The following is a 15428-nucleotide window of genomic DNA, read 5'->3' on the forward strand; positions in this document are numbered from 1 at the left end:
ATGTGCTATTTTATTTCTATAATTTATTAACAAAAAACGGATGGAGCTTCAAGTCACAGTCAGTTTACTAAAGATGTAACATAATGGACAAAAGAGTAGGAAATCTAAAAAATCTAAAAACAATTAGCTTTTACTCAAACACCACCTTTCTCGTCCACTTTAAAACTTTTAAATAATTGCGCTGCTTCCCCCATCATTGGAAGATTTTGATTTTTCTTTTTAATTAATTCCAACTGTTAACATAAAAGTGGTTAATAGCTTTAAAGTTTGATAAACCAGTGTCTTTTTTGGCACACTCCATTTTCAGGTGTTTGTTGTGCCCACGCTTTCAGTATGAATTTCACGCAATGTTAAAAAAATTAGACCCTGGATCTTTTCATAGACTCGCTCTGGCACAAGCAGACCACCAACCCCCACCCAACCACCACCGCCTTCACCGTTCCCATACAAGATGTTGTTTTGCATGTGTATTGCTTCTTTGTGCTAAGCTTTTTTGCAATCTCAAACTGTATCCTGCTAAGGATAAAGTGTGAAATACACTTATTTTTCACTCTTTTCATCCATTCTAATCTTTTTTCTTAACAAAGGGCAGTGCTTTTGATGGCAGCAAGGCTTCGCACACCACATCTCACAATGTTCCATGTCTGTCTTTTTTATTTTTCCCGGACAGGCTGTACCAAAACTTAGCCTTGAATTACTAGAGTGTTGCTCTAGGCTTACGCAAGATTCAATCCTGACTCTTAGCGACAGACAGTTAGGAGATAACCATGAATTTCAATGGCATCCCAAGTTAATTCATGGAGTGAGAGAGTAAATGAGTAAGGTGAGTGGACCATCGGTGTACAGTAGTAGCGGTTTAAAAGTTTCCCTATATGTATATTTATGATGGGTCCTTGACAGGTCCTTTGCTGGTAACGGACATTTCTGTAGGGGTAATGTATTCCCCTACAATCACATTTTTAGTGAGGCCGCATTTTCACCATAAGCTGCATGAGTGTAAACCAGCTGAAATGCCTATGGGTGGAGTTATAGCATACATTGACACTCCCAGCAAAAAGAGGGGAGTCACTCCAACGGCTGGAATTTGGAAGGAAATTGTGATGTTGGTTTATAGTTTTTTCACCCACATGCAGAATCACACAGAAAACCAGCAATTTTTTATGTATTATTAAAAAAATCAACAAGAATCTGGGAGCCAAGAACTGCAGGAAGTCAGCTGAACTTTCTGGTTGGTCTGTGGGAAGGGAGTAAAGGACTTGCTTGATGACAACTGATGACTGATGGATTTGCTTACCTGAGAGATAAAGGGGAGAAAGAATGGATTTGTAGGGGTTTTAGTCAACAACCTTTGCTGATAGTACAGCAGTCCAGAAGAATGTAACAGAGATCTCAGAGCATTTGTATTTGTAAGACTGAGGACTACAGATAAGACCTTTTCCATGAAGTTTGGAAACGAACTGAGTTCCTTGGTTGTCTGGAACAATAACAAAGTCCACCTTAAAAGAGATTCGCAAGAAGACAAATTTCAAAAAGGAGGATATTCCTGGTTTAGGTTTTAGGCTGTATTACTATGAGGGGTAATCATCTGGTAAAGAGAGATGAACATGCATCTCCTTATATACAGTACATGCTACTGTAGTTGTCTTGGTTGAGAAATGTTCTCAGGTGTGCAGCAACATGTGTCGGACCAGCCACCAGCAAGTATCCTCTTTATAACAGGTAGCTCACTCACACCATAAAAACAGGAAAATCCCAGACACCCAAACAGAAAATGCTGAAACCCAAAGATAATTTGGCTGGGTTTAATCCTGAAGGGAAATTTTTAAATAGCTATTTCTGTATTTTCATAAGAATCACATAACTGTACTGCTCGAAAAAATAAAGGGAACACTCAACACATCCTAGATCTGAATAAATGAAATATTCTCATTGAATGCTTTGTTCTGTACCAAGTTGAATGTGTTGAGCACACAAAAACCATCAATGGAAATCAAATTTATCAAGTAATGGAGGCGTGGATTTTGATTTCGACACAAAGTTAAAGTGAAAAAACACTATACAGGCTAATCCAACTTTAATGCAATGTCCTTAAAACAGTTTAAAAATCAGGCTCATTATTGCTGGTGAAGATCCTTGGTCATCCAGGGCATAGTCAGAGTAAAGATTCCTTCCAACTATCATTGCAACCCCCATGCCTTACAGGGAAACAGAACACCTCACCTGTTTATCCAGGCCAACAATTCCCTTTAACGACCCCCCTTTCAGAGATAGAGGATGGTGTTGGGTATTACTGTCAGGATTTTGGTGTGGTTTGAGAACCCAAATGCAGAGGCAGGGAGGCAGAGGTGAGTTTCTTGTAGATTTAAAGGTATACTATGCAACCGGTGTTGATTTTCCAGCGAAGCTCCCCCCAGAGGGCGAAAGTAAAAGTGCACTGTCGTAAATATGCACAGCTGTTCTCCTGGTTTCTCCGTCAAGCCAGGCGCGGTTGTTTTGAGCTTAGTAGACAGGCGAACGCAACGAATGACTAACAAAGTGAAAGTATAAACATGCACACAGAGAGAGAGAAACCATTCCAATGTTACTTACAATCTCATCAGCAGAAATGCGAGGTCCGTGTCAGCCTTGCAGCCTTCTTTTTATTTTAGCTCTCGCAATTCGGAAAAAGCTTGCCCGATGTTCACCCGTGTACGACTCCTCTCTCTGTCCAGAGCCCTTTTCCTCTTTCTTGCCTGCTCCGACATGGGCTTACGCTGTTTTCACGCTGGTTCCGCCATGATAACTGCACAAAGATCGCCACTGTGCTAGCAACGAGCATGCTTTTAACTGGGGGCGTGTAGCAGTTCTCGCCGTAAAGCAAGACCGACTCTCGCGAGACTTCTGAGCCTGTGGGTGCGGGCCGAGGGCTCCTGCAACTGCAAGTGCGGTATTTCCCCCACAGACCACCAGGGTGGCCGAGAATACGTTTGTTCAACCTGAAATGACTCATTTAATCATCCAAAACGTTATGGAACACATTAATTAACTGAAAATTTTTGCATAGTGTGCCTTTAATGAAAGGTTAACAGACAGCTGAAGCAGGAATCCAAAAATCAAACATGAAAAAGTGAAACAAACCAGAAACCATGGAGACTTCAGGGGAAAATAATCACGAACAGCAAGACACAGTAAGACGGAGTTGGAGGAAGTTAGACGAGGAACCAGCACTGCGGAACTGCACAAGGAGATTATTAATGGATAACTGAACAAAGAGAGGACTAACGAGCAGATTGGGAGCAGGTGTGAAGAGAGCAGTCTAAGGAGCTAGGGAAAAGGAGACCAACACAAGAGGGCAACAAATAAAAACCTGAGAACTGAAATATAACCAGAAAACACAAAAAAATATAAATTTAACCAATAAAACTAGAAAAGATGGAGCAAAGTTAAACTGAAAACTCAAAAGAAAACATAACAGAACCAACACTGTGACAATTATAGGCTAACAAAGAAACCAAACAATCCCCATTCCAAAGGGATGGACCGGTTCGTCCAGTTCAATTTGCATGGTTTCTGAGTCTAAACAAGGCTTTGTTTTTGGTCCACTCTATAAAGACTCAAACTTAATGCTATTTCTGACATTTTGAATTGAAGCGCTCCACTTTTTTGGAGGGAGGCTCAGTATTATGTGTGGCCTCCATCAGCCTGTATTACCTCCCTACAATGCCTGGATGTGCTACTGATGAGGTGGCAGATGGTCTCCTGAGAGATCTCCTCCCAAACCTGAAATAAAGCATAGAGTATCCACCAACCCGTGGACAGTCTGTGGTGCTACATGACGTTGGTGGATGGATATGACATGATGTCCCAGTTTTGCTAACTCAGATTGAGGTCTAGGGAATGTGACAAAGTCCACCCACATGAGGTCTAGCATTGTCCTATATTAGGAGGAACCCAGGATCCCATCTTGGTACATAATAGTAGACGTGCTACCTCTGGCAAGCATATAGAGGGCTGTGCCAGCCTCTAAAGAAATGCCACCCCACACCATTATTGACTCCCTGCCAAACAGGTCATGCTGAAGGATGTTGCCGGCAGCAGATCGCTCTCCACAGTGTCTCCGGACACTGTCATGTCTAATATATGTGCTAAGTGTGAACCTGCTTTCATCTGTGAAGAGTACTCCGTGCTCTTCACAAATGAAAATAATATTAAACAGAGGACATCTTGGAAGACTTTCCCCTGTTATTCAATCAAATTATAGTATAAAGGTTTTAGGAACACAGATGTCATCCATCTATCAGCTATCATGCAATACATTAATTATCTATTAAATATCACCTTAAGTCAACTTCTTTCCAGATGCCAACATTGCAAATATACTGTAAACATGCTGCCTGCTGTCATGAAAGACCAAAAAAATCTGCCTTCAGCAAGTATAAGGAACACAGATGGTCTGTTGTCTTGATCTTGTTAGTCTAGGATTGCTTGAAAGGATGAAATAAAATCTGACGGGCTAAATTCACAACGCAAGTTATAAGTTTATCATCGAAGCAAATGATCTGGAAAATAAAAAATAATAAAAAATCTGATCATATTATATATAATTCTCTGTTGGTTGTAGTTTTTCTGCTAGTTTTTAAATCCTAATTCTTATTATGAAAGAGAAACAAATACCTTAAACAAAATATAAATCTGGAACTCCTAAGTTAACGTGTTTTCTTGAAAGGAATACAAAAAAATCCTTTTTAGGCCTTAATTTTATAGATGAAATAAGGACCATAACATCGATAAATCCTTTACAGCAGAAACAACATTTGTGCATTTTTCCTCTCAACTGTCGCTACAAGAATGCTTATTGTGAGGGATTGCATTCGCGTCAATGAGTCGATGCAATCAACTGGTTTTCCTTAGAAACCTTTGCATCAATATGTCTGTATGATCCGGTCAACTGTAAAGTGCCTTGAGATGACATATGTTGTGAATTGGCGCTATATAAATAAACTGAATTGAATTGAGAAGGTGTTTAAAAAGAAAGAAACATCTTTAAGTGTTAACAGAATCTATAGCAGTCATGTTTGCAGAAGAAGTCTTCACATTCTTTGTCTTAGGCCTGTCTTCTTGACCAAGCTATCTGAATGCCTTAATGACCAACAACTACTAAAGGTTTTCTAATTATCAAAACAAATGCCACACCCATCCTTGTGTCTCTTCTAAATTTTCAAGAGTCAGTACCCTGCCTTCTCCCCCAGACCATAGCATCATCATATACGGTGATAGTAGAACCTCTACTAACCTAAAGAGTAGACACATATGAACTATTTTACAGTGCGTGACACCAGTGGCGGTCAGCCAATAGTGGCACTAGGGCGCCGCCCTACCCACCCAATGACCCTGTTAACACATAAAAAAAAAATGTATTACATTTTTGATAAAAATTAAGTACATTTTTTTTTTTATACAAAAAAGTCCTAGGAAATCATATTTAAATGTCAAATCATTCTTTCTTAAACATTTATATAAATTTATTCTTTATTAGATGATATTGTCCCAGTAGAAAATTTCGATTAAAAAAATTCGGCCAATCATATATCAATGGTCATCTGTCAATAATTTTTTTACTGTCATAACATCTTAACAAGGCAAGGGCTCAAACATGTATGGCGGTATGCATCTACACCAGGTGAAGCTTCTGCCACCCTGGCATCCTCTTCCACAACATCTTCGTCCCCACTTTACTCCTCTAAATAAAATATGTATCACAGAGGAGACTCATCTATGACCTCTGACACAAAACTCTCCTCCCCTTGCATGTTTCTACTGTCCATAGCGTTCCTTTACAGTGTCGTTTTTAAGTCACCAATTTAGTGCTACTTGGTCCTAATGTAATTTACCATTGGGAATCTACTAGCACCAAGTTTCTAACTGGTTTGCAAGATGCTTCCAAGACACCTGCCACAATCAAACTTGCTTACGAACCTTGCGCCACAACAATCCCACCCTATTGAAAAAACGACCAATCACATTCACTTTATTCACTCGTGTAAAGTTGTGCACCACTCGGGAGAATTCAGAAATGCAACGGTTGGAACAGCCAATTCCCTACAACTTTAAGATTTTTTTAAATATATTAACATATATTTTTTAGATGTGCAAGATAAATGTTTAATCTTTAATAACGAGTAACGCGTCATTTAATATTGCATTGGATTGGTGACGTATTTATGTATTTTCCTAGGGTGCAAGAAATTTTACCCATTGCCTCTCTTTAACAGTTGTACAGTTGTGAAGTAGCTCCTCTGCAATACAAAGGTGGCCCAGGACGACACAGGGTGCAGCTTAGCAACGACCTGAGTGTGACATGAAGTGTATTTGCTCACCACCTCCCGCCACAGCACAAACGATTTACGGGTGATTGACAGGTCAAGTTGCGGGAGTTGTAGACACATTGGAGAGAGAGAGAGAGAGAGAGAGAGAGAGAGAGAAATGGCACAAGAAAAAATAAATTCAGGGAGGTCCCTTAGAGCAACGTCTTTTGAGCAGAGAACTTAACAAGAGAAGCTGGAGGTGAGGGCTCTTGGCCCTGATAAGCTGAACATCCATATTAATCAGCAGTCCAAAATCAGAGGAAGACTGTAGCAAGTAGGCTTGCATGCAGTGAGGCTAACTCAGTATTCTGCTTTCCCTGCATCCTTTCTCAAATACAGTATCAGGGTGGGACCCCGCATGGATAAAGACAGGTAGGACTAATTTAAAGCACTTTTTAGAAAAGGCAAAGAAGCATGAACAATCTAGGATTCACATGGAAAATAATATAATATTGTGTACATTTAATAGATGTTTTATAAATTGCATAGTTGCTCTTAGATAAACTTATTCTCAGAAAATGAATAGATTTATATATGAAAAAAATATTAATCTGTAGATTTATAGGTTCTGCATTATTAAACTGGTACGTTATTTTTTTTAGAATTGTGACACAATATTGGACCATGCAAAACACAGATTTGCCTTCACAAAGCCTCAGAATGAAAAAATCGTATGCACAAAAAGTAAACCTGTACATGAAACTATGCTTAGTTTTTATAGAGTGTTTTTGTAATGTTTTTTGTGGTTGGCATTCAATATGAATACACTGGTGTGATAACTTAGTATATGTTGGTTTTTAGTATACATCTATTTTGAATTTATAGCCCCAGCTGGGGTTGGATTCAGGAAACACAGTGTACTGGTGAACCAGAACTGGAAGAGGGAAGGGAAGTATCAGTGGTTAGCTCAGGATCTGTGGGAACTTTGAACGATGACTTAGAGAGACAGAGAAAACGGGACTCACGTTGGTGGAGAAAACTTTCTTCCCAGAATTCAGTCGGTGTGGGTTTATCCAGAGGTTGAGACTCGTTGGAGGGCGGACAGGTATATACTTGGTTTGACCCTGAGGAGCTATTGAGCGGACTGTCACTTGGGAATCCAAGAGGACTTGAACGGAACTTGTGGAGTTTAATCCCCTGCTCAGTGTGAGACTCAAACAATCATTCCAGGGGGAGAAGGCCAAACATCCAGCTTGCAGGAAGGCTTCCTGCCGAAAGGGCAAAGACAAAAAATAAGGTTAGGCTCAGTGAAAAACAAAGACTAAGTTAGACTCAGCAAAACTCAGCTTGGCTAGAGTACCCAAAACTGGCAAACACTCTGGCGGCTAGGCAGTGACAGTACACTGCTCAAATAGTCCTCAGTGATGAGCCAACCAGCCGCAGGTGTGCAAGAGGACCAACGAGGACAGGGCACCACCTGGTGGTGGAGGGAGAAAAAACACAAAAAACACAACCCACACAAACTGGATTCCTAACACCATTGTTTATGAGACATAATACGGAATAGGCTGAAAATAATCTTAAAATTAAGAAGCTTTAATGTTGTGCATAGACTTACAAAGTTTTTAATGGGTATAGTAACTTGAAAATTCAAAATCGAACGTCTTTACTGAGAATGTAAAAAGTCTGACTGAAATGAATTCCTCTTCTGCTGGTTAGTGATCCGTCAAACTTGCACCAGCTTAGCTGAGTTTGAATATAATTTCAAGAGGGCCAGAAAAACATTGCATATGCAAATAGATTTACAGGCAACCAATTAAAACAAAAACCTTTCAAACAAAAGGGGACTGAGGAGGAAAGACCTGTCACAACTGGAAGAAAAACACAGACAGAACAGAGACCGAAAGAGTCAATGTCATTGTATGAAGAAGATTTAACTACTGTATAAAGTCTTAGATCATCTGCTGGTTTGGAGCAGTGCAAGTTCTGCTTACATTCAGTCAGACAATTCTACATTCTGCACAAATTATCATTTGGGAGTTAGGTCATATAAACAGTTGTCGAAGTATGTTAAGATCAAGTATAAGACCATATCTAGAGGGAGGTTTCCTGCTTTGCGTCTGGTTGATGTTAAAGGCGAAAGATGAAACTGAACGTACTGGTTTTTTTGTTTGTTTAAGCACCATTATAAACAGTTGCCCAGGTAATAATCCAACCAACAGAAAAATTATAGGTCATTTAATTTTTCGATCCAACATATTATTTGTTTCCATGTCAGTGTTGTTGAATCAAAACAGGTAAAATGACATTAGGGTTGGCTTTTCTGTGAGAGTTTTTAGAGATTGTAAAGCCAATTTTCCGAAAACATTAATGGTGATTAATGGAACTTTGTTATTAAAGCAATTTGTGGGAGACAAATGAGGTCAGCTTGGTAGAAGGGCTTTGGAAATAGAGCAGGAGTCATTGCATTAAAGGCTTCTTATCACCTTAGGAAAAATTTATTATTTAGCCTTAAAGCAGGAAAATGACTCCCATCCACCCATCTGCAAACAGGCCTGCAGTCTAATGTGCTGCAGAGCAGCTTTCGTTACTTCTTGGGATTTTTTAATTTATTGATACTAATTAATAGCACTACTGGCTCAAAAACTTAATATTATCCACTGGCTTAGGCAAGTGCCTTCTTTCTCTGCATTTGCATCTTTATGGACAGTGTTTTTTGCACTGATGTAGTCAAGTTGGAACAAGAAAGTGCCATGCAATTTTCCATCGAAAAGATATTTCACAAAACAGTGTTGGGAAAAACTGGAAATAAGGTAGCTATTCCACATAGTCAAGGTCAAATATTTTTTTTTAAATGTGATACTGCCTCAAGTGTTGCATTTAAATAAACAGAGTTGCTTTAGTCAATAGCCTTTATCTAAGGGCACATTTTTACAAAGTATCATGGCAATTTGTTCTACAACAACATAGCTACTACCATTTTTAGTGAAGTGGTGGGCCAACTGTGACATTACAATCCCATTGGCCACCCCAGTAGCATGACTAAAAACGGCCATATGTTGTAATGTCATCAGATACAATCAATGTGTTTCACACCTCTAAATCAAAAGTGTATGCAAACTCAATTCTGCTTCTTGAAGACTCTGCACAGTATTCACCTGAAAGTATTTTTTTTTTCCTAGCAGGTACCATGGGAATGAGATAAAGTCCTTAGTTATTCATGTTTGTAGCTAAATCCAGCTATTGTTATTGCTCTGATCCAGTGTGCTTGTTACATGCAGAGGGAAACTCTTCATGAATAATTTAGATAAAAGATAAAAAATGTAGGTTTAAAGCTTTGGCATTCTAATTTGCTAGGGCAGATTTCCTTTTACCAATGGGATCATGTGTGAATCTGGAAAAAAAAAATGTTGACAGAACACACTTTTCTACCTTTGAGACTTGCAAAACTCAAAGGAGAACCAAAATATTATCAGAAAGAAAGGAAGGTTTTTTTTCCCCCAAAACATAACTCTACCAATGAGTCTTTTATGCATAGCATTTGCTATATTTATTTATATTCATCCATTTCTTTAGCTCAAGAATTTACACCTAACTAAGACCCTATTCTTGTACAATATGACCACTTAAAACAACATCTGCTGTGGCTCAGAGGCTGAAGTTGTCCCCAGGGGTCAAACTGTAATGAACAACTAAGCTGACAGTGATCATCAAGTAGTAGGACATTTTTTTTGTGTGCATAAAGCTAGACACTCCCCTCACAGCCCTTGGCAGGGAAATAAAGAGTGCGGTAGAGAAGGGATCATAGAAAAAGGGGAGAGAAGGACTTGTCAGATTTTGTTGTTCCACTTATTAAACATAGAATTTAAGCTGGTGTTGTGACTGAATGGGGGTGGTGTTCTCTGGCAGGTTGGATTTTCATGCATGGAGTGGGAGCAGTGAGAAACTCATCATTGGTCTATAAAACAGGCGGAGCTGGGAGGAAAATAGACAGTTAGATCAATAAAGCAGCAGTCAGCAGATCTCTGTTCTGACTATGGTTACCTTTCTCTGTTTTAAAGAAAAGAAAGTGCACCTTACACCTCAAATTACTAACGTCAGATTAAGGAAAAAACTCTTTACAGAGAAGGCCTTGTGTATTGTCATACAGCACAAAAACATGACACCATAGTCTGCCAGTTTGTATTTAGTTAGTATTTTGTTGGATCATTCTACCATTGATATATTTTAATAAGCTATGGTCCTATGAGGTCTGCCATATATTGTTTAGGCCTGGGTAAGAAGAGGAAGACAACGAATGACAACATTTTCAAAGTCTTACCTGCCCCTACCTCACTTTAATGTCTAATATTACAATGTAGAGATTGGTAATCAAATTTCTGTGCACAGAAGAAGGAGTGTTGTCCGTTGATTTTTTCTGAGCCGGCACCAGAGATCCAGGAGAGAAGAACAGCAGCATTCTTCAGCAGCTAGAGCGTGCATGAGAACTGAAAGATCCAGGAAGGTAATCCAAGCCATGAACAGAAGACAGGTCCAAGGTCGGCAGCAGGCAGAATCCAATTAACAGTCCAGAAAACACAGAACAGGCAAACAGAGCAAAGTGGGATGGTCGAAAAGTCAGAAGTCTGAGGGCAGAAACAGATTAGGAACTAGCAGAATTAAACACAGGGCATTCAAAATTCCTGTACTTTCCTTGATGGGCCCTTGGCTGGTTCCCTGCAATTCCTTTTTAAACATCAATCTTTGTACAAAAATATAATTTCTTTCACGATTTGTGGACATTAAAAATATCTAAAGAGAAGCATCTTCTCCGGGTCAGACCCGTCCAAATGCTGCTGCTCATAATGTCCAAAACTGCTGACTCTAGCATCCAACCAAGCTTGTTGCACTTTTTGAGACTTCTTTAGCTTGAAGGTGTTGTGCCATATGCCATGATCATGGTTTTTGACATTGGGAACCGGTGACCATATTTCATCTTGACATGATGACCAGAGAAGGAAATAAAAGCTTGGTGAATAAACAACTGTGGAATCTCTGCAACCCCACACCCCCACAAACACTTTTCAGCAAAGGCCTTCACAGGCAAGTCACATGGCAGCCCACAGAGGTGTGACTTCCCAGCCCCCTCTGTGGGAAGACAGAATAAACCACAGAGCAAAAAACAGATTCTTTCTCTTTTCCTGCTCTCTTGCCCATGTAGCTGGGGTCCCCGTCGTCAGGATCTCCAACAATATTAAGATCCAAGGCCCAGGACCAAGATCTCCAGAATTTTCAAGGGTAGGACAGAACCTTTCAGAAACAAACTGCTGCAAAAAAGACGTTTTACAACACATTTCTCTTGAGTTCAAGAACTTATAGAGCCAGACTAGCCTGCCTCGATGAGCCACTGAGCAAAGAGGACCCCTGCTGGGAGCCACTGAGAAAGAGAGGGACTGCCTTGCTGTTAGCTGCCTGCTAAGTTGCTGGATGAAACTCAAGCTTTCCAATGGACATGGAAAAAGGTTTGCAGGTCTGGCATTATTAGGGACAGAGCAAACAATATGTCCTTTGATAAATTTTGATAATTTCATGTGTTTACTGATGAGTAGAGAACAACCTAGCAGGACTGCATGCTACGCTATGCTATACAGAAACATGTGTTGAGCTGTTGTTGAAGCTTGGACAAGCATTATTTCACTAAGGGTTTAAAGGAATAGTACACCCAAAACATGATTAGCCTTCATTTTCTACTCACCCCCATGCTGAACAACACTCTGGAGTACTTTTTTGATATCTCAAATGCATCTGGAGATCTGGGAGGCTTCTTGCTGTCTGCTGACATTCAAATAATGGAGGTCTATGGTGCCCGAGGCAGAAAGGTCCATAAAAGTCCACAAAAAACGTGTCAATATTCCTCCATACTGCTCGTCCAATGTATTCCAAGTGTCCTGAGTGGGTAGCATCCAGAATTTACTCGAAACAAAGTCATTTAGAATGTTTTTAGAGCATAAACAGTAGCGTATAGGATTTCCTGAAAGCGCTCGCCTGCGCGTTCACGACACTACGGAAGCCGGCAGACCAAACCAGATGAAAGTGCGCATTCAGCGTCTGCTCTGCCGATAATACAAGCGTAGAAGAAGAAATGTGCTGTTTACCTGTGCAAAGAAAGAAACAACGAAAGAAAAATGTCTAAGGACTTCAGTGTTGAGGAAGAGCATGAGTTCTTTGCCGAGCTGAATGCGCACTTTCATCTGGTTTGGTCTGCCCCGGTTTGGTCTGCCCCAGGCACGCGCTTTCAGGAAATCCTATACACTACTGTTTATGCTCTAAAAACATTCTAAATGACTTCGTTTCGAGTAAATTCTAGATGCTACCCACTCAGGACACTTGGAATACATTGGACGAGCAGTATGGAGAAATATTGACACGTTTTTTGTGGACTTTTATGGACCTTTCTGTCTCGGGCACCATAGACCTCCATTATTTGAATGTCAGCAGACAGCAAGAAGCCTCCCAGATCTCCAGATGCATTTGAGATATCAAAAAAGTACTCCAGAGTGTTGTTCAGCGTGGGGGTGAGTAGAAAATGAAGGCTAATCATGTTTTGGGTGTACTATTCCTTTAAGCTCTGATATTAAATTAGAGTTCATGTGTTCCTCATATGCTCATTACATTTCGATTACCAAGTATGACCAAGAGTCATCTAATGGAATCCTCATGTCTATTTGCTGCTAGCTATTTAAAAGAGGATAAACAATAATTTGTCTAAAGGTTATTGCTTCTTGATTAATCAAATAATTTAATAAAACATTATTTGGCCAAATGTTTTATTCACCTCATTCATTTGCATTGTGAATTGGTCTGAAAACATTCCAATTTCTCTAAATGGGTGAAAAGCTAATTTGATCACATTCCAAATTCTTCCAGATAAACTTTGGTTTTCAAACACAAAATCCATTTTAAACTATAATATGGTTTTCAACCATTTTCCCCTTCCTCTTTGTATATAGTAGTTTAGTTTAGTTGAGTTTCAATAGTTTTAGTTAAGAGTGTTAAACTGAAATATGTTTGACTTGGAGCTGAACAATTTTTGTTAATAAACTCTTATATTTTGAACCGAAGTTGTGGTGCATTATTCCATGTATGTGCAGAATTAACTGTTTGACCATGACTAGTGCTCGAATCACTCTTTCATTTATTGTTCTAACACACAGCTAGTAGAGCTTGTGTTCATAAACATTATATAACAGCCAAAAAAATATCTGATTAAATAAGATATTTCCTACCCCAACCAGGGAGGGCAATAAACATCTTAAAGTATCAGAAATATAAATTCCCAGCTGGCTGGGAATTGAAAAGAATATAAATCCACAACATTAATATGGCATCCAACCTGGATGGGCATTGAACATAAAATCACAACAAAGAGTTTCCTTACTGCCAGTGTTCAACACCTGGTCCTGGAATAACTGCTGCAACATGTATGACAGGCTTTGTCTGGACAAAATGCGTTGACCCTTTCTACACACTTAGGCCTGCTAATCAATCCATCTTTCTTATCTGTCTGCAGCTCAATATCTCTATCAGACTGTAACCAGTGGAAAACTTAGCCTCACTCTACATCAGAGGTGTCAAGTAACAAAGTACCATTACTTCATTACCTTAATTAACTTTAAATTTTGGCCGTCTATAATATACCTGAGTAATTACTTTGTAGACAACTTTTTACTTCTACTCCTTACTTTTTTTTTTGCAGTTACATTTTAAAAATATTTTTGTTTCATTTAAGCTAATTTTCATTATAGCCTGTTAGTATTAAAAAAATAAATAAAAACCATTCAAATAATGTGTTTCATGCAGACAATTTCTTTGTGGTTTACTCTGTGCAGCACCAACATGTTGTTCACCACATATCAAAATAAATAGTTTTTCAAGATAATACGACTCTGTTGCCATTAGTTATAAAAATAAGACAATAAAGTCTAAATAGATTATCATCAACAGTTGTAGAAACATTTTACTTTAATAGGGTAGTGCAGTAAAGCATCTGTGCTTAACATTTTTTCTCTGAATATCTTATTAACAACAGAATCGAGTGGATGGCGTCGGCGTCTAAGGCTGGAACCTCTGCAGGTGGAGACAGTAGGCTAGAGACCATGTGTTTCTGGAGGTGAACAATCACAAACGAATGAGTGACTAACCTGGTGTTATATTTCAGTTAGAGTCCAGAGGTAGAGGATTGTTCCGGCCGCCAAGGCGGCTCAGAGGTTACTGTACATCGAATCCCAAACGCAGCTGTAGTGGAGGTCAGAGGACAGGTAGGAAATCAGTACCAAGCAGACGGATGTAAGCAGGATAATCCAGAGGGTTAAGCCAGAGCTGATGTCAGAGATGTGGTAGATTGTCAGAGCAAGGAGGTCAGAGATACGGTGAGGCGCCAAAGGAAAATCCATGATGTAGGACGGCAACAGTTCCAGGTTCCATACACAATAAGGCTGACAGGCTGGACAAGGGCAGGCAGAATCAGTGATTGGGTAACTGTTCTGGTCAGTACACAAGCAAGCAGAGATCAGGCAGGAGTCAGAAGACAGATCAGGCAAACAGATCAGATGGGAACAGGCAGGCTCAGAGGTCGAGAGGCAGAACGGATCAGGATCAAGAACATGTACACTAGAGTAAGTCTCACCACATGGCTCAAAATAACCTGGTACTGATGACTGGTCTGAAGGCTGATTAGATAGAGAATAATCCAGGTGGATTAGATAAGCTGGTAAGGAAAACTGGGTGAAGCCAAGCAGGTGTGTGATATGAGGGATCAGACCAGGCATCAGAGCAAAGATCATGACAAAAAATGGCACTTTTACACTTTTGTATGAGTAAAAAGCTTATGTTGATACTTTAACTTCTACAAAAGTGTTTTAAACAGTAGGATTTATACTTCTACTTGAGTAATGAACATCTCTTCTCTTAGAGTGTCCAAAACATTCAGCTGAAGGTCAGAAGACAAAAATAAGTGGATCTGGGCTAGGGTGTTTTGTTTCTAAGTTCACAGATAAACACACTTTGGTCTTTTACTAGCTCAGAAGTAAAAAAAAAAAAAAAAAGCAAAAACAAACCACTCAAATTCAAATTGGGGAATCATTTTCTTCCTATCAAAACTCCAGT

This window comes from Cyprinodon tularosa, unplaced genomic scaffold, assembly GCF_016077235.1.
Source record: "Cyprinodon tularosa strain WSP-4 unplaced genomic scaffold, ASM1607723v1 ctg902, whole genome shotgun sequence".
Classification (NCBI taxonomy): Eukaryota; Metazoa; Chordata; class Actinopteri; order Cyprinodontiformes; family Cyprinodontidae; genus Cyprinodon; species Cyprinodon tularosa.